Genomic DNA, 20,089 nt, shown 5'->3' with positions numbered 1-20,089 from the left:
TTCACATTTAAGACATTTTAAGGTCAAGAAACAACAAAGTAGATGTACAGTACATAAATGAATTGTGTAGCTGTCAAGTAAGACAAATTAATAAACAATTGTTAAGCTCATAGATCTCCTTGAACAAAAACATGAACAAAACACCATATCTCAGAAATTTGCTCTAAAAATGTCTGACTATGTTTGCCCTACAATCTTAATTTCACACCCCGTTTCCTCTATATTAGGAGCCTCCGAGATGTGAATTGGTCTTTCCTGGAGACCCAGCCAGAGCCCCCCAAATCACCATGGCAACGGGGATACAGCCTCGGTCCCTGACTAAAAGACCCGAGCGGGGCAGAGACGATTAGACTGCAAGACGAAAACAAAGAGAGGGGAGGGAATAAAATTTGAAGAAAAAAAAATCGGGGGCGGTGATATGAATTATCGATGTGCCGTGGAACAAATGGAAAATGATTATTTCATGTTGATCGTCTGATGTCTGATTCTGGATTGTAGCGCTAAAATATTAATCACTTTTCTATGGGGTGAATATTAGATGGGCAAACGTGAAATGATGACTCAAGTGAGTAGAGAGGAGGATGGTCACGGGTCAGTCGGGACCCACGGCGTAGACTGGTGATGGAAGCTCCACGCAGAGCCGCATCATCCATCTGAAGTACGGACTAATGAAATCTTTGTTGTTCTCAAAGGCAATTTGTCTCCCGCAAAAAGAGCATAAAAATTAAAATCTACAAGCGCGCACACACCGACACACAGAAAGAAAAGAAATCAATCAGTTGAGTAAGTACTAACTGAAAGGAGCTTTATTCAGACTGTCAAATTAAAGAGTTACTAGAGCAGAATAATGACTTATTGAGTTTAGTAGACCAACTGGATAACCTTGAAAACCAGCCCGGGCCTCATCGCTGCGGCCTTCACTGCTAATTACAACCATGGCTGAGAGCAACGCACTACTCGCAACTAATGTGAAATACAGACGCAAACAAAGACTCACAGGGGCCCTTTCACACGCTTTCATGTTCTATTCACTTTCAAATATTGTCTGGACCACGACAGTGCTCCATGATAATGGACGTGCACTATGCTTTCAGGAAAACGGGAGGGGGTGGAATTGTTCAAATGAAAGAAAAAAAAAGAGTATTTTGGGCTGGATTTTAAAGTTATTAAAAACCTTTTAGTGCCACAATTCTGCTCGAGTCACTTCACATCTCAGCTGAGTGCTTTGGCAGGTAACGGTCCACCTTTGACCCCCGGGACAGGGACGGTAGCCAGGGGTGGGCTTTCTGGGGAAGACGTGGAGAGTGTGTGGGGTGAGTGTGGGCAACGGGGGCGGTGGGGTGGCATGAGGGGCAGAGGACGCAGCATGAGGCCAATTTTCTGCTCACGTCTATAACCTTTGAGGCAAAAATGCTGGACATGCACCGTACTGCAATTGGGCCAACAAAGAGAGAGCGGTCAGAGAGATAGAGCATGAGAGCTGAAGACAGAGAGAGAGAAGACGAAGAGACAAGGGATAAGGAAAGTGAACAGATAAAGTGAAAATAGCAGATCTACAGGTATAAACTAGATGCTATTGTCATACAATGACTGTGGAGTGGTAATTACTGGATAAGAGGTACAGCCCCCCGCTGAGGCAAAGTGTTTTCACAGAAAACGGTGGCAAAATTAAAGAGCCTGGGCCCCGTGTGGCCGTGGTAGCAGGAGGAGGGGAGAATGATTGAGATGGAGCGAGATGGTAAAAGAGAGACGAGCTCCATGGGGGCTTCTCTGTCCATCTCTGCATCATTCCACCCTATTAGTACCACTCTTCTGGCTGTCCAAACACCACTGAAGCCTAATAAAGCCTAAACTCTCTCTCTCTCTCTCTCTCTCTCTCTCTCTCTCTCTCAAAAATAGAGGAGCTACTGTAAGTATATTGCCAGATGGGCTATTTGACAAATCACCCCAAAAAAATGAATGTGTATGCATTATAGTTTGTGGGTTCTTAGCAGGGTGAGTTCAACTTGTTTTGGAGGTAATTTTTGAAAGCCCTGTGGAAATGCACCCTTCCATCTATCTGTGTGTCTGTGTCTGTGTCTGTGTGTGTGTGTGTGTGTGTGTGTGCGTGTTAGATTTAAGCCCGTTTGTATGCCGAGACAAGAAATGTGGTCAAACTCTAGTCTATACCCCAGTGTCAAATCACGCTATATCACTTAACACAGTGTGTTTCACAGAGCCTAGTCAAGCTGACGCTGGTAGAAAATGAGCCCAAGTTGAGCCCAAACTGTATAATTTGAGAAAACGGAACAACCGGGAAAGAGATAATACTGAACAGTGTGAGGCAGGAAGACAAGAGATGGAAAAATTAAAGATGGTGTCAGAAATGTGCCCGTAAAAAAGTGGGAGAGCGCGATTTTGCGTATGTGCGTACTAGTTATCGATGATGTTTCTCGGTAGCAGTGTTGTCCCCCAGAATATGGACACTAGGTTTCAAGTGGTAAAATCACACGTGCGAAATGAGCGGTGCAACAATCCATTTGTTGTGATAGCTAGTGAGTGTGACCGTGTGTGTGTGTGTGTGTGTTCATCTTACTGCTCAGTGTGAATGGCCCAGCTCTAAACAACAGGGTCAATAGGTCGTACTCAAACAGCAGGGTCAATAGAGCGTCGCAGTCCCGCCCCCTACCAGGGACCAGGAAATGATTCTCCGTTCATTTTCCTCATAGACATTTCAGAAAGTATTTATTTAAAGACGTTTACGCAGCGGACAAAGCCAACTCGAGTCGTGACAAATCATGACAACAAACAATTTTTTGGGCCAAACAAATAATTAGAAAGAAGAAAAAAACGGCAGGTTACTTCTTTTGTTGTTTTTCTTCTTTGTAATTATTTGTTTGGTCCAAAATATTGTTTGTGTTGTCATGAGTTGTCACGACTCGAGTTGGCTTTGTCCACAGCGTAACCGTCTTTAAATAAATACTTTAAGAAATGTCTATGGGAAAAATGCATTGGGATTCATTTCCTGGTCCAGGGTAGGGGGCGGGACTGCGACGCTCTATTGGAAGGTGGCTCTGCGAGGTCATGCATTTTCTTAAATTAGAAAAGATTACATACATTACACACTGATACATTTACTAGAGTGTTTTACTAGGAGCCTTTTCCCTATTGATCAGCTGACTAAACCCCTTAATGTTTGAATTCCAGATATTGCATTGTAAACTTGGTCATATGATGTTGGATGTCTTTGCTGTGATGAATCTGCCTGTATGTGTCCATTTGTAGCTTTGGCTTTTGTCTGTTTTGTGTATTATGTAATTTTGTCCTATTATTATTTTGTATTTTATTTCCCCTTTGACCCGTCTTAATCTGAGGTACACTTGTCTGTCTTTATTGTCCATTTAATAAAGAAAAACATTGAACATTTATTTTTTGAAAGGGGGCTGTCACTGCCCAATCTATTCTATTTTTCAGCCATTTTTAGCAATGAAAGCTGTGAGATTGTCCTCAGTCTCTAGTAGAGGGAAGTATTTAGACACTGACTTGTGAGTGTAGGATGCGTGTGGCTCGCCTCTGTGGAACAAAAGACACCCACAATGACAAAGATACAAAGGGAAGAGCAACAGAGTTTGAAATGAACGGATGAGCCCAGAGGACATGCTACTCATTCTATTCCCCGTGCTAAACTCCAAGCCCAGATTCAATTACACCAGAGCAAATGAGGAGAGAAAGCCTGAGCAGGGCAGAGGAGGAAGGTTTGTAACCCTATTAGTGAAGGAGGAGCTCACTGTGTTCTAATAGTGTGTACTCTTGTTGTGTTATGTGCTCGTGTGTGTGCGTGTGTGCGTGTGTGCGTGCGTGCGTGCGTGCGTGCGTGCGTGCGTGCGTGCGTGCGTGCGTGCGTGCGTGCGTGCGTGCGTGCGTGCGTGGGGTCTATTCACACAACAACAATTAAAGTAATAAGGAAAGAAATGACAAGATGCAGCACTGGCATTGAATAGTAGCATTCAACTTTGCCATTGTCAACACAATAGCCAAGAAAAGCAGCATTTCTGTTCCTCTTTCGTAGCCAGACGCCTCTACAACATCAGTGGAAAACAATGCATGTTTGGTCTTGGGAATACTAAGTGTTGACAGAAATGGCCAAGGAACTCCATTGTGGGATGAATTGATTCAAGGCCAGAGCCTTGTCATACTGATGTCAATGCCAATTATAATTACAAACAAATAAATACGTGTTTTGGGTTTATTGAATATGTAGGTGAACCAGAAGTAGAGAAAAACACTATTTTAGTTGCTAGCTTTACCCAATTACAAATCAACAATGTGCAAAAGGCAGATAGCTATTCATCACAGTGTACCGATTCTGTGAAACGGCAAGAAGGCACTGAGGCGAGTAAGAGAGAGAACAAAAGTTGTGAGAGCAGTATCGTGGCAAAAACGTGGACAACTGAAGTAGGGTACGGTTATAAAGGAAAGAGAGAGGGGGGGAGAGAGAGAGAATGGGGTTAAAAGAAAAGGGGTGGTAAGGGAGAAAATTGTGGCAGTAGAAATTCTATTGTGAAAATGAATTATTCAGACCTATCATTCAGACTCCGAGCTTTGATACAGTCATTTTCAAGCAAACCCCATTAAAACATCCCTGATGTGCTGACACTGGAGGCCCAGGCCACAGTATGAGAGGACACAGGGAATGTGGATATACTGAACCACCAGAGTGTGGAAACGCACAGACACTTCACTGAAGGTACACAGTCACTATATGGCTTTTAAGTGCTCACATAACCCTGGGTTCGGAACACGTTTGAGGCAGAAAGAAACCAGGGAACGTCTAAGAAGGTACTTTTCACATTTACTTTTCACATTTCTTGAAAAGCAGAAGTCTGCAAACTCTGCATGCACACCTTAAATGAGCAGAATGCACCCCAGGGCTGAGCAGTCATTAAGAGAAAGGTAAGATCCACCTTCACCGCAACATTGCTATGAGATAAAGCTTTGAGATAACATTTGTAAGGATTTTTCAGGCAAACAACCTTCGTCGGAACAATCAAACCTCTTTGACGTTCAGTAAATATAGAAGAAATGCAACAATAACAACACATGTCGGTGGAAATATACATCTCTATTGCTGCAGTGATCTCCTGCATTTCCAACTCCCACGGGGGTGATGTTAGTGTGAATTAATTGTCACGATTTAAGTGTCACTGATACTGTCACTACCCAACACTCACTTCACCAGCTTACTTTGCAGTAGCTGTTTTAATTTAATTTAATTGAGGAGAAAAATGTGAAACGTGAAAATAAAAAGTGTGAAATAAGTCTAAATGGGCTATATGCAGCCAACACTTCCGCGTTCCGTTTGGGCCGCTGGTGCGCTTCCGGTCGGCAGCCACTCATTCACTGTGAACATACGGTCTTGATTTTGTAGGAATAAAGTTCAGTTCTTTAAACCACAAATGTGATTATGTGATGGCATAGTTTGTATTATTTGTGTTGAGACGTTGACATGAGGTAGAAACGTCTTAAATCTCCATTTAAACATTTCTCTAGTTGTTACCAGTACAGTGTTGGCATGTCCACTTGTTATAAGCGACCTGGGGCTTGTTTTTCATTAAAGTTTAGTTTCTAGTTGCAGGTTGCAGTTTTTTGGGCTTGTTTTATTTTTTATTTGTATAAAACAAAAACTATTTAGGAAAATATCAGAACAAGCTCACGACGACGCATTGTGAGCTTGTAGATCTGTTATTCTCAAGTAGCTGCCAATGTATAGTCTTAAGAGTATAAATATAAGTGTATAGTAGCTCATTTGTGGAGTGGCTTCTTTTCATAGACCTGGTTGCTTATTTCTCTCACACAATCTGGAAACAGTTTGTTACACTGCTGGGTATAACAGCTGGAGACACCGCTTCACAGAGGAAAAGGTCTGTCAGCCCAAAACATGGCAGCTTATTCCTTTACATAAATTTGTGATCGTATTGAACTGTATGGTATTGTATTGAACTCACTCGTATTATATTCACTGTGAGGTTCTATAAATGTATTTAATAGGTTTATTTGGCATAGTAATGACAAGGACTTAATCTTTCATTTGTTATTCATCCTGATAGGTACAACTCCTCCCTAATGACCCAGGAATGTGAGACAGCTTATTGCTCTTAGCACTCATCAGAATGTGATCTGTTGTATGACTAGCCCATGCTATGTGACATTGTGACTTGAGATGTTTTGCCACATAACCTGAAGAGTCCTATAATAAAAATGTCGGCACTTTGGCTATTTGACATACAGTATTTGATTATTCTGCCGTGGACCCGCACCACTAGAAGGACTGGTGTGAGTATATAGCGTCCTTCCGCAGCTGGAGAATAAGTAGGTAGAGAGACCGCTTTTTCATAGCTTTATTAAATATTATTTCACATGGCTTCCAAACGCAGTAAAACCACCTTCCAAAAGCGACAGGACAGTTCATCAACATACCACTGTGGCACTCAGCCAAGTTTAACTCCTTTCTCAAGTTTACTCTGTGGTGTTTCAGACTTTCAGTACAACCGAGTGCTGCGCACATCATTTACGGTAAACCTCGGCAGTTTGAGTTAACAACGGGTGAAACGGGATGATTCCTGATTGTTGCAGTCCAGTGTGTCTGTCCACTCGTCTCAGTTGGACAGAAGGACTTTTTCTCTGTGAAGCCGCGGTCTCTCCCTGCCTACTTCTTCTCCAGCTGTTAAACACAGCAGTGTAACAACTGGAAGAACTCCCGTTTTTTTTAACAGGAGTTTAAGACGTTTCTACCTCATGTCATCATGTCAACGTCGCAACACAAATAATACAAACTATGAAAAACTACGCCATCACATAATCAAATGAAAAAGTGTGGTTTAAAGAACTGAACTTTATTCCTACAAAATCACGACCGTACGTTCACAGTGAATGAGTGGCTGCCGACAGGAAGCGCACCGGCGGCCCAAACTGAACGTGGAAGTGTTGGCTGCATATAGCCCATTGTAACTGTCATTGTAGTCATAACGGTCATTGTGAATTACGTTAATACATTTACAGGAATAAAACTGACCTGAAGGATGATTCACCTACAGTACTTTTTCCCAGTTCCCCGTCTCTAGTTCTAGCTGTACGTACAGTAGGTACAGTACTATGTAGACGTTGGTTTTTATTGGACTCTCTCTTGCTTCACCTTGCCCCCATTTGCATCAAAGTATGCTCTTACTGAACACTCAACATTTCGTAAATAACATACACAAATGTTCATGCTATTATTTTCTTCCACATGTACATGCTATTAGCAGAATAAATGTCTTGAATGGATCGAAGTGCGTTATCACACTATGCTGTCCAACCCCTCGCTGCCCGTTTACTGTTCACTGTGGTTGCTATGAAATGATCTGCCGGTTTTGCTTTTCACTGTGATTTATTGTACACAAAATAATGCCACTCCATACAGTATGTATTCTATACCTATTTGATGCTACAGATACAGAATACATGGCAGCTTATACTATTATCCATTGTCAATATAACACTGGAGAGAAATAAGCCAGCTGCAATTCAATGTGTTTGTGTCAGTGTGCTGGGTGTATTGTGAAACTGAACAGTAGGCATTGTATGTAGGCATCAATGCTAAACGCAACCGGACCACTGTGTGTGTGTGTGTGTGTGTGTGTGTGTGTGTGTGTGTGTGTGTGTGTGTTACCGACTGGCAATGCGCATGCGGTACTGCATGCGCATTGAGAACTGACACTTGAGAACTGAGAAATTAGTGCATGATTTTGTTTCAAATATTTACTTTCAGTTTTCATTAGTCAAAGGGATATTGCCAGTAAACACAATTAAATAGCTCAAGGGATAAATGTGGAACTAGATCCTTTTACCACTGATAAATGAGAAATTGAGGTCAGAAGAAATTGACCGGGGTCCCCCAAGGGTCTGTTCTCGGCCTCCTGCTTTTTTCCCCACTACACTAAATCTCTTCCCTGAAAACAGCCCCTCTACGAGCTTGCAGACCTGCTATTTTCGCCAAATGTTCAACTATTTTCGCCTATTATGACATGCTCCAAACAGGGACGCTAGGCTTCATTTGGTTAATGAGAAGGAACTAGAATTGTAGTGTTAGAGATGAGGATAATGAATTTGGCTCTTTGTCAAGGTGTCCTGCAGGAAACATTATAGTGGCCCTTGTTAGAAATATCTAAATGGATGTTTTTCTTTTTTCCATTTTCTAGGGGCATGTGGGTTTGTCTGCCTCTGTCAATTAAATTAACCAAATGGCTTTTTCATTTCAAAATAGCCGACCGTGCAAGGTCCCTGGCAGTGAAACGAGCCTCCATCAATTAAAGGCATGTAGGCAAAAGGGGTTTCGGACAATAATTGCTTTTATCGGGGCGAGACGTGAAATTCAACAGCGTGCGGGCAAAAGGCTTGATGGAACAGCAATATGGAAGACATTTAGGAGCTGGAGAATAATATCCCGCACAGCAGTCAGAAACAGAAGGAACACAGACACGGATAACAAGGGACAGGTATAGCAGTGATTTGCACAACTCAATTCATTAGTCCAGGCCATTTCCTTTGATGAGCCTTGCAAGAATGTTCTTAGCCATGTCAAAAAACAACAATAAATTACAGTTTTTTAAAGCATTTCCAGGAAATGCTTTCAAAAACCAATCACCGCTTCCAATACCATTATTGTGTAAGGGTAGTTGTAGGTACCAAATTGGCAATGAAGAGACATTCCTGCACTGCTTGGTTTGGGGCTTTGTCTGTGTTTCCAGGCGGGATTTTCTCGTCATTATAACACGCTGGTAATCGATTAAATCACGGCCAAGTCTTAGCACCCCTTTCTCATTGTAAAGCCCTGTGCAGGGTCTCTACTCTCTACATGGCCAAGGCCAGCTGTAAACCATACACTTTGTGAGGCTACTGCAGCACCGGACGTAACAAAGCCATCCACAGAGTAGATAAGTCATTAAAATACTCCTACTGTCCCATTGGGGGAAATTGTATGAAGAGAAAGAAAAGAAAATGTGTTACAATTTGAGACAAGATTGCATTGATTCATTACTGCATTCACAAAATCTATATACAGGAACAAATCATCCACAGAGGAATGCAATAGCTCTTTGCCATTAAATGAATCTCTTGTTAAATTAAAAGGTCAGCATAAAGAGGATTGAATATTGACTTTTAAAAATATGGATTTATATACATGGTCTAGACACTACAACATAGGACTGAGGGCAAATGTAAAGTAGCACGACTTCCTAACAAAGAAACATCAATACCGTAACATTTGGCCTGACTGACCTCATTCACCACGGGTATAATTTTACAACAATTTCCAGCAATGGCTGAGCGCAAACATGACCGGCAATAATAAAACAATCAAGCTGATCTTTGAAATGACATTTTCACTCCGAGCCTTTTGATGATGTGCCCATAGCAAAAGGAAAGTCAGAAATTAATGAGGTATTCTGATGTAGCTGTAGAATGAGTAAAGCAGACCGGTGTTCAGGAGGCCGCGCTCCCCCCGCCACACCAAAAACACTAACGTATGTCCATTAAAAGTGTGGCTTCAACAATATGGTTTCACCCTCCTGGGAAAGAGGCAGAGCCAAGGCTGGGCGGGCATCCCACAACTGTTGGCATTCCAACACGAGAAATACTTTCTGAAGTTTTCAAAGACGTACTCAATATGACAATTTGTTTGTTTATGCCTGCACTAAGCAGCAGAAGAAAAGAGGAAAAGAATCAGACTGTTATCAAATGGGGTGTTTTGCAAGCGTCACAAGGCTGGCAAGCTAGTGAAGCTACAGCTCACACCAAACGCTCACTGAGTTGGCACTCAACACAGGGATAGATATGTAACTTTTAATGCAAAGTCATTACCCAGTGAACTGCAATTGTATCAAAACAAACTACCTCGTGGAGTATGTAAAAGGATACCCCTGACAGCTTTATCAAAACCGTAAAATGACCACAAAAAAAAGCCAATCTGGGAGAATGGTAGAATACATATGAGGAGTCATTTCTGTGTGACAACCACTCAGAAATAACAGACATCTCACACTCATCTGTGTGTTCAGATGAGTCCATATAATGGAAACAAAATCTGCTAATTAGGCTTGTTCTATAAAAAAAAGGTGGCTAAATGGATTGAAGTAAAAGGGGTTTTGTTACCAAGCAAAATATGGATGACAAGCTTTTAGTGCCTTCCTTTATTTAGAAGGCATTGAGAATGACAATTGCAATAGGGAATACATGTGAATGAATGTGATGGCCTACAAATTAGATCTGCATCAAGTGTATAAAGTTGGTGTTTGAGTGTTTAGTGCACAGTGCTAGAGCTCTGTCAGTTCGCCAAAATGGGATTTATTAAGCCTACTTGAGTAGGCTACTTGTGTGAAATACAACAAGTAGGCTTCTCACCATAAACAAGGTCAGAATAAAATAGATAAACTGTGCAAAATGGCGCACCCCCCCCGCCCCCCCCCCCCCCCCCCCCCAAAGGTGCGAGGTTTGCATGCCATATTGCAATTGTTTCACTAAGACAGTGCAGTAGGACTGACAAGTTCAACAATGAACTTAATTTCCTTGGGATCCATCTCGCAGTGGAAATGAATGAAGTCTTTGTTATTTTCAAAGTGCTGTCTGAGTGCTGAAGTGCATTAGCACAGTAACCGTAGGGCTGAACCACCTGGGCCTCCACTCCACTGACTGAGCGAGGAGACATTGCCAGAGGAACCGGGAGAATGACGAATGAGACCGACAGAAAGAGAGCTCCTGCCGCAGGTGTTATTCCAACACCTTCAAGGAATGCATGACTAAATTATACAGGGGAGTCGGCCGAGACATCTGGCTCTCTTCACAGGCCTTCGTGCTGGACTCTCTGGGCCAGTGAGTCTGGCAGCCATCTTTATAATAACACACCGTGCTGGACAGAGTGGTGATAGAAGACATAGGAGAGAGAGGAAGGAAGGAAGAAATAAAGGACAGAAAGAAATGAGGAATCTTCATCACTCATGAGCATTTCCCTTTCCCTGTTCCTTATGACTCTCAGCCTCATAGTAAACCAGGTTCCTTAGCCCCTGTTGACTTTAATATATCACTCCACACCTATATTACATATATAGGTGGGCTGAGCCAACATATTACACTAAACTGTATCTTCAGTTTGAAACTGTGTTGTGAATTTTAATAGCCGCCATTTGAATCTGTATTAAAATGTAAAAGCTAATATGCTAAGGCAGACCATTTTCCTATATATTTCATCTTTAAAGTGCTGACGTCATACAGTACACCCATCCATGCACTATTGCTGATGCGGCTCCGGCCCCAGCCTGAGCCCAGTGCGAGAGTTTAATTTCATTTTTACTGCGTTGCTGGCCACTAGACTAGCATCCCAGCGTATTAATGAGCTTAGCCAATAGAAACATAATCACGCCTGAGGAGCAATTACAAATCTAATTGAGCATCTAAACAGAATATTAAAATGGTGTTAAACCAGACCTCTAATTTAGAAGACACTTAAAAACTCTAATCCTGGCCCATAAAATAAACATGGGATTACTACAGAGTCGGCTATAAAGAGGATGCGATGAAATAATTTCTAGATGTTTTGTTTGTATTGATTCTTTTTAAAAGGCACAGACGAATACTGTACATCACCTCTGATGGACCCTAAAGACATCCGGATTACTTACAGAAAAACAAACCTTTTAACTCAACCTGTCAGGACTGCTCTGGTATTATAAATAAGTGCTCCTGCCAAATCCCATAACTCTTCATCGGCTTATGCCCACTAGACGTAGTGCTGACAACAGATGTTGGTTTGCCTGGTCCTAATCAGATTCTTTAAAGGATGGCTTCCTTGTAGCCAAGGCAGTAATTAAGACGGTGATCCTGTTTTGATTGGCGCATTCAAGCAATCGCAGGTCATCTTTGTCACTCCCCAGTGAGCGGGGTCTGGACAGCCCGCTGTCACTGTGTGCATTCTAATGTTTTACATGACTTGCCATAAATTTCAAGCTCAGAGACACAGATACAGCTAGACCAAAAGAGAAGACCACACACTCTGGAGTTGGCAGCCTCAACATTAATTAAGAAGAGTTACACAAAGTTGTGTACACTGTCCCCCAACTCCTGTTGGGGGACAGTGGATTTTGTTTAAATCTACAGTTGATTTTGTCGACTAAAACATATTTTGGCAGGCCTTGATGGTGTCGTAATGGCAGATTTTACACTTGGTTGCATGCTGAAAATAGACGATCTACAAGCTCAAGTAGGTCTGTTATTTGCATCTGCATGTCTTCAGAATGCAAACAAGCATACAGTAAAATGTATGTACTACGGAATCTCGTCAACACTAGTGCCTCCCTAACATTTTAGTCTAGTCTCCATCTCTCTCATTTAGTGAACGGAAAATACTTTTTCAGGACTGGATAACAATTTCCTCTAGACAACAGAGAGAACTCATACAGACATACAGGATTAACAATAAACAATTGACAGGAAAATGTACCAACAATTTAGTCAACAAATAACTAGACTAAAATGTTAGGGAGGCACTAGTGTTGACGAGATTCCATAGTACATACATTGTACTGTATGCTTGTTTGCATTCTGAAGACATGCAGATGCAAATAACAGACCTACTTGAGCTTGTAGATCGGCTATTTTCAGCATGCAACCAAGTGTAAAATCTGCCATTACGACACCATCAAGGCCTGCCAAAATATGTTTTAGTCGACAAAATCAACTGTAGATTTAAAGTGCTAAAACAAAACAATTGCAGATAAAGCTGTACTGGAACACTATAAAATTGAAGCTAATGAAAGGGTTTTCTCTTCTGACTGGATAAAATTGGTGACTGAAAATGTATATTAGGTTTACAAAAGAGATGGACCCATGTTACTGAAGCGCCCAAAGTGGAGCTAGCCTAAGGCTAAGCACTGATTGACCTCCTCTAGGAAGGAACAAATACATCAACCATCACACTGAGCCAGACACAGACCTCAAGAGATGCCTCAATACCACTGTTTATTGATCTCCCAGCGTGCGTGGGAGGATGCACGTGTGCGTGTACACATGTGTGCTGTGCATGTTAAATGTGCAGGTACATGCATTTGTTGCGCGCGTGTGTGTGTATGTGTGTATCTAGGCATTAACTCATTTGCAGGCAAGGACTACTTTATCTAGCCTGTTTGAAAAAAGAAAAGTTAATGCTCTTACTTTTAAATTAAAGACCCACTTAGGTAAGGTTGGAGGGCATAGAAGCGGAGGAGGAGGGGTGGTGGGGGCTCAGCAGAGAAGGCCAGTAACCAGCGCTGACGAGAAGGATATTGAATTTCAATTAGTGCACACCTGCATTTACATACAGCCTACATTGCGATGCTTGGGTAAGCAATTTAACAGTCCAATTCAAACAGCTGCTCTGCGATATTTGCATAACTTAATGGAGCAAATTAAAATTCTATTGAAGATACCCCCCCCCCACAACCCTCCACAGACATCCCTCTCCTGTGTTTTATTCCCTTTTCTTTTCTTTTTGAGTGGTAGATATATCAGCGGAACTACGGGGGTCATGGCAACAGGTTGGTCGATCCAATTTGCAGCTCCCGGGAGAAATCAGGGTGCCGCCATGTTCTGCGTAAATGCAAAGAGCAGGTAGCTGACGGCTCCACTCACCGCTATCCTCCTTTCATTGACACTTTGGATGCATCAGACCAGTGGTGGCAGTGTACCATCAAGGTCTGCCAGAGAGTGCTTCCAAAGCCCAACACCCCCACACTAAACACTACATCAACACCAATCTTTTAGACGTGCTGCACACTTACTTCTCGCTAAAAAATGGGCCTATACAGCTTATGACTATGCCAACATTATACTATGTGACTGAAATTGCTAATTTCTCTTACTTGGTCCAAGACACACTATGCCTTCTGCATACTACCCGACATGCCCCGCCATGTTAATGATCTACCATTAATAGGAAATATAAAGCTGGCTGAGGGGAGCCTGTGGCTGATCGGGTGTCATTTTAATGTCTCCTGATGAAAGAAAGCCGAGTTCCACAGGATGTTGTAGAAAAATCTACAGCTGAGCCGAGTGGAAAAAGTCTGCCCCACACAGTACGGCAACGAGTCTCTAGTAGAAAGTTTAACACCTGCACACACAACTATCACACACACACACACACACACACACACACACACACACACACACACACACACACACACACACACACACACACACACACACACACACACACACACACACACACACACACACACACACACACACACACACACACACACACACACACACACACACACACACACACACACACACGTTCAGCCTGGTCTAGGATGTGCTCACTCAGGGAGCGTCTCATTCTCTCCAGTCAACAAGGCACTCTGGTGCGTTTCTCTGTTCAAATATTCTTACACGGGGAGTAGGTATTCTTGCTTAGGCTTAAATGGCTTTGGCAAATAATGACCCAGTTTTCTGCACAGCTACAGATGAGAGCTAGTGAAAAGTGATGACATGGGGGTGCCGATGGGGGGGGGGGGGATTTTCGCTGCAGTTTCCTGGAAGCGTCGTCCCCTAGCGTTGTCATTGAGCACGCAGACCAATAGCATCTGCAGCTGTGTGGCCACTTCCAGGCCTGTCTGTCTGAACGCCTTCCACGGCTCTCCCGTCTATGTGAAGGGAATACAGCAGGGAGCTTGTTACACACAACTGTTTCAGCTCCGTCTAATTTGTCCCACCCGCCATCCTCCTGTCTCCTTCATCACTCCCCCCTTCCTCCGTCCCCCCTCCCTCCCCAGCTCCCTTTCCTGCCTCCCTCTATTAGAGGCATTACTGAACTGTGACTGAGTCATTTCAATAACGCCTCAGGTTGCAACACAGTGCTTAATTAGCTCGTTAAATAGGGAGGCAATTATAGAAATTCATTCCCCCCCCCCCCTCCCTACTCCATCCATCCATCCATCCATCCATCCATCCACCCGTCGCCCCCACTGTGTAATCAGGTGTGGGCTTGCAAGGTGGCACAAAGGTGGTGTGTTATATTTTCTGGAGAAAGAAAGGCCAGGTTATGGGTGGACGCACCCACCCCTAGCATATGCTTGTCATCACAAACCTTGGTTCAAACACACATTAGCATACACATGCACTAGCACGCGCACAAACACACCCACTCAATCAACGCGCTACGCAGTCCAATAGGGACAGCTCCATTCTTCAGAGGCCAAGTTAACCACAGTCATTAGTCTTGCTTTGCTGCCTAATTGGTCCGGCTGAGGCATAGGGCCTGTTGTCCATTCTGACTCAGTTACTTATAGCCCCCTCCTGTACACTGGAACTACAGGGTATGCAATACTGCTACGGGCGTTAAAAGCCAGTCTAGAATAAACAAGTACACCACAGAGGACCCATGGGTCTATTACGGAGTGCCTTGGGGTACTCCCCTAAAAGAATACACCACAGCTGGGATAAAAGTACACTTAACACCTGAGACGAATGTGCATTACGGCGACAAGGGGGCTCTCATGCACTCTTGCTTTTTAAAGATATTTCTTTCAGATTTTACAGTGAGTGGAGAGAAAGGAAAGGCGGAAGAGAGAGGGGATTGCATGCAGCAAAGGGCTTTCAGTCGGATTTGAACCCAGGCCAGCTGCGGGAACAATTTAACCTTCATATGGTACACAGTGATGTACCAGGGAGCTCTGGCCCTCATATCCTGTGATGCACATATACGGCCATTACAGCAGTTATGAGTACACTCTACTTCACCATTCAGTGTATATACGACAAACAGACATGGATACATTCCTACAAATTACCTATTTACATAATAGCCAAATGGAATGTACAGTATACTGGCTCACTAGAAAGAATACCCAAGCACATACTAAGAGTGTAACATAGAAATTCTGAACAAGCAAAGTAAGATACACTGCCTGCCTGTAATCTGGTGTATGCTGTGCACGCAACAGAGCAGGAGTCAGGGTCCAATCCACTGTTCCACACATTTAGTACCTACAACCACATCCTTTATCGCTAAACTGCCATGAGGCACCGTTACAGGCTCCCACTGAGTCCCATCCAAAGAGGTGAGCAAAGTTAGTCTCAGAGAATCTAAGAACCATCCATAACATGGAAACACATAAAAGGGCCACAGTTAAGACCCTTGGAGAGAAAAACTATCTGCCTTAAGTGGAGTCAAGTCTCTGTTCTAAGCACAACATTGATATCAAGGCAGGTAATTGGAAGCCGCGTGTCACTGTGTCGTCTGAGGGACTTGCTTAAACAAGAGCTGAGGAGATATTCCATTCGTCTTACCTTGTGCTGAAGCAGGCAACATCATTATATACGGAGCATTAAGGGTAGCAGCCTAACTAGGCTTTGTCAAACAGATACAGCTGTAACATATCGATGTTTTCTCCAGAAAGGACTGTGGTGCTTGTGCAAGTTATAAGCAGACGCATGTGAGCAGAGAGAGAGAGAGAGAGAGAGACAGAGAAAGTTCAAGTGTGAGGATGGCGAAAAAGATTGAAAAAGTAACTAAGTGTTTCCACTTAACTTTGGAGTCTTTTGTTGGTGTAGAGGGCCGCCTGAGGCATTTCCTCAGGGACCCGAGGGCAGAGAGTTCTTTATGGCATAACCTAACATTTTCTCACAAATCACTTCTCTCTAAAACTCTGCTTTTGACTTCTAATTCAGCGTAGGAGAAGAGGCAACGGGGACTTGAATTTCATCACGATTGTGTCCTTGAATATGGAGCTTTACACCACAACGCAGACTCCCTTGAATATGGAGCTTTACTCCACAACGCAGACTCTATGGAGCTTTACACCACAACGCAGACTCCATGAATATGGAGCTTTACACCACAACGCAGACTGAATATGGAGCTTTACACCACAACGCAGACTGAATATGGAGCTTTACACCACAACGCAGACTGAATATGGAGCTTTACACCACAACGCAGACTGAATATGGAGCTTTACACCACAACGCAGACTCCAGAGAAAGCACCGCTCTACAATGTGTGTATTCAGCAGGAGCTCAGACAAAGGTGAAGGGAGAACAATGGCCTTTGAGTGATGTTAGCGAGTCACAAAAGATAGCGGTGTGAATGTACTGTATATGCTGCATGACATTAGCCTCGGCGTGGCTGCACTCCCCGACTTCTCTCTGGACGTCTAGAGGTTGTCAGGACTGAGTTAGGACCCCTGCCGGGCCCATCAGGGGGTCTCGACTCTCTACCAGTGTCCAGCTAGAACAGGTTGCAGGCCGGGCCTGTCTGACACAGACAGTCCGGTCAAGGTCTGACAGTGGTCTGGAAGAGGTCAATGGTGTCATACTTTCATGGAATTGTTAGCATTTCTGGGACACTGGCGCAATGAATACTGTCAAATCAAAAAACATGCACACTAATACCATCATGGTACAGTACTTTACTGATATACCATAAAGCAGATACAGCTCACAACACGTGGCATTGTGATGTGTTGTGAGCTTGAAGATTGTTTATATAGGGTTAATGTGGTTAAACTGATTTTGAGGACCCCCTGGAACCTCAGGGACCCTTGGGGGTCCCCAGACCCCACTTTGAGAACCACTGAGTAATACGATACGATTGTTGTTAGATAAAATATGATAGAGATATTATGAGTTGTACAATTATGATAGGATATGATATATGATGAATTACAATTGGATGTATGATAAAGCAGAAGTATCACATAAACATTACATGGGTCTCATTTCACTCATATTTACTCAGGTAATATTTAATTTATTTGTTTGTTGGCATATGGAACTCTTTTGAGTATATTTGGTCAGCGCTGATTGTGCTGTTTACTTTCTATGTAGTTTACCTTTAAGCCTTGCATGTGTAATGGAGACCAATGTTCCTTTGACTAATTAGTAATTCTCCTCACCTGGGCAGCCTCTCCACTCACCAGGGTAGATAATGAGGTGATTAGTTTGGTCAGAGTCAGTTCAGTTCAAGCCAGCACACTGTCAAGAGCTCACTCACTGCAGGTTGAGTGTTTCCTTTCTCTCAGGCCTTGGACAGGATAAGTCTATGTCTGTAAGTTTATGGCTCTTAAAGCAATATGCCTATAAGTTTGTTTAATCTTTTCTAAAATGTCTGTAATTTGATTATTTGAGTAGTACAGTGAGTACATGTTCTTTTTGCAACTTGTGATGCATACAAAAGAAATGGTTTGGTTTATGATTCTACACTTTGACACAAATGTCTGTGTTTTCTATTTTCTGTATTGCAGTTTTACAATTTATTCACCAGTAAAGAAGTTAAACCAAGTCACTGCCTAAGGAACTTTATTGGGAATTATGTTAACTGTCTGCCAAGCCATACACCAACGTATAGTAAGGGCAGAACAGTAAAAAGACTCTAAGCTCAGCGGGCTTCGCAGAAAGAAGTGGCTCAACACTGCAGTCCTTTGGCTTCATCATGCCACATTCAAAGGATGGCGAAGAGCTTAAAACCGTCTCGGAAGCCTCAAGCTCGTCTCGTTCATCAATCACTACTGCTGCAGCAAAAGCACGTGCTAAAGCGCAAGGTGCACGTGTCAAGCTCGCCTATGCACACAAGGAAGCAGAAATGATAAAACAACAAGCTGATCTACAAGCTCATCTACTCTTGCTAAAATCAGAGGAAGCTGCAGAAATTGCGTCGGCTGAAGCAGATGCACTAGAATCAGGTGCTATAGAAGGAAGTGAAGGAACACACAGGAGCAAAATCAAAACTAAGTCACTCAGCTCAGCTCAACGCACAAGTGAGTACGTGAAACAACAGTCTGAAATGCTTCAGCAGCAACAGTATGAATCGCTGCAGCAGCAGCAGTATAAAGCACTGGAGCAGCAACATTATATAACGCTGGAGCGACAACAACATGAAGCGCAGCAGCGACAACAACATGAAGCGCAGCAGCGACAACATGAAGCGCAGCAGCGACAACAACATGAAGCGCAGCAGCGACAACAGTATGAAGCGCAGCAGCGACAACAGTATGAAGCGCAGCAGCGACAACAGTATGAAGCGCAGCAGCGACAACAGTATGAAGCGCAGCAGCAACAACAGTATGAAGCGCAGCAGCGACAACAGTATGAAGTGCAGCAGCGACAACAGTATGAAGCAGTCTACAGTAAACATTCACACCATGCTGCAAAACTGCCCATACTTACCTCTTCAATGCACCAGCTAACAATAGACAGTGATGAAGAATGTGAGCGACAGCTCACGGAAGAAAGCGACTGTGGCACTGAGTATGTACCTCTCCAATCAAGCAGACCACACTACCAGTCAGCGATGGCTGCTTCTCCACAAAACCATGATATAGGCTCAGCTAGAGACTTATCATTCCACCCGAACAGACAACACTACACTACTCCTCTACAAAGTCAGGCGACAGGCCATGAAAGTGAAACTTACCGAAGGAGGGACACAACACCAAGAGTGACACCGTCCAGGGGAGAAACATTTCATTACCTCCGACCTTCTCACTCACTTCCATTAGGAGACACCTCCTTTGATGCTAGTGGGGCATCAGACCTGGCCAAGTACCTAATACGCAAGGAGATGGTTAGCTCCGGTCTTTTGCAGTTTGATGACAAACCACAAAACTACTGGGCCTGGAAGGCATCTTTCACCAGCTCTACAAGAGAATTGAACCTCACAGAAAGAGAAGAATTGGATTTGCTCTCAAAATGGCTCGGGCCTAAGTCAGCAGAGCATGCTAAGAGGATCAGAGCTGTGTTCGTCCACAATGCGGGAGCAGGCCTAGAGATGGTGTGGCGGAGGCTCGAGGAGTTATTCGGAGCACCTGAAATCATTGAGCATGCTCTGCTTAAAAAACTTGAGGATTTTCCCAAGATGTCAAACAATGATAACGAAAGGCTGAGGGAGTTTGGAGATCTTCTTCTCGAGCTAGAGGCAGCTAAATCGAATGTTCTCTTACCTGGTCTTTATCATCTCGACACAGCCCATGGCATTAGTCCCATCCTAACCAAGCTCCCCTACCGCATCCAAGAGAAATGGGTTACAGCTGGTTCAAGGTACAAG

The 20,089-nt window shown here is 43.4% G+C and overlaps 1 protein-coding gene across 1 annotated transcript in view; it reads right to left on the bottom strand.

Annotated features, from left to right (window-relative positions):
* The window catches only part of fbxl17 (F-box and leucine-rich repeat protein 17), a 267,492-nt gene that overhangs the window by 205,247 nt on the left and 42,156 nt on the right, over nucleotides 1-20,089 (bottom strand). The window lies entirely within an intron of this gene.

The sequence above is a fragment of the Electrona antarctica genome (assembly GCF_951216825.1).
Source record: "Electrona antarctica genome assembly, chromosome: 12".
In the NCBI taxonomy this organism is placed as follows: domain Eukaryota; kingdom Metazoa; phylum Chordata; class Actinopteri; order Myctophiformes; family Myctophidae; genus Electrona; species Electrona antarctica.
Note: the sequence above shows the minus strand (reverse complement) of the source record. Positions and strands in the feature narration are given on the sequence as shown.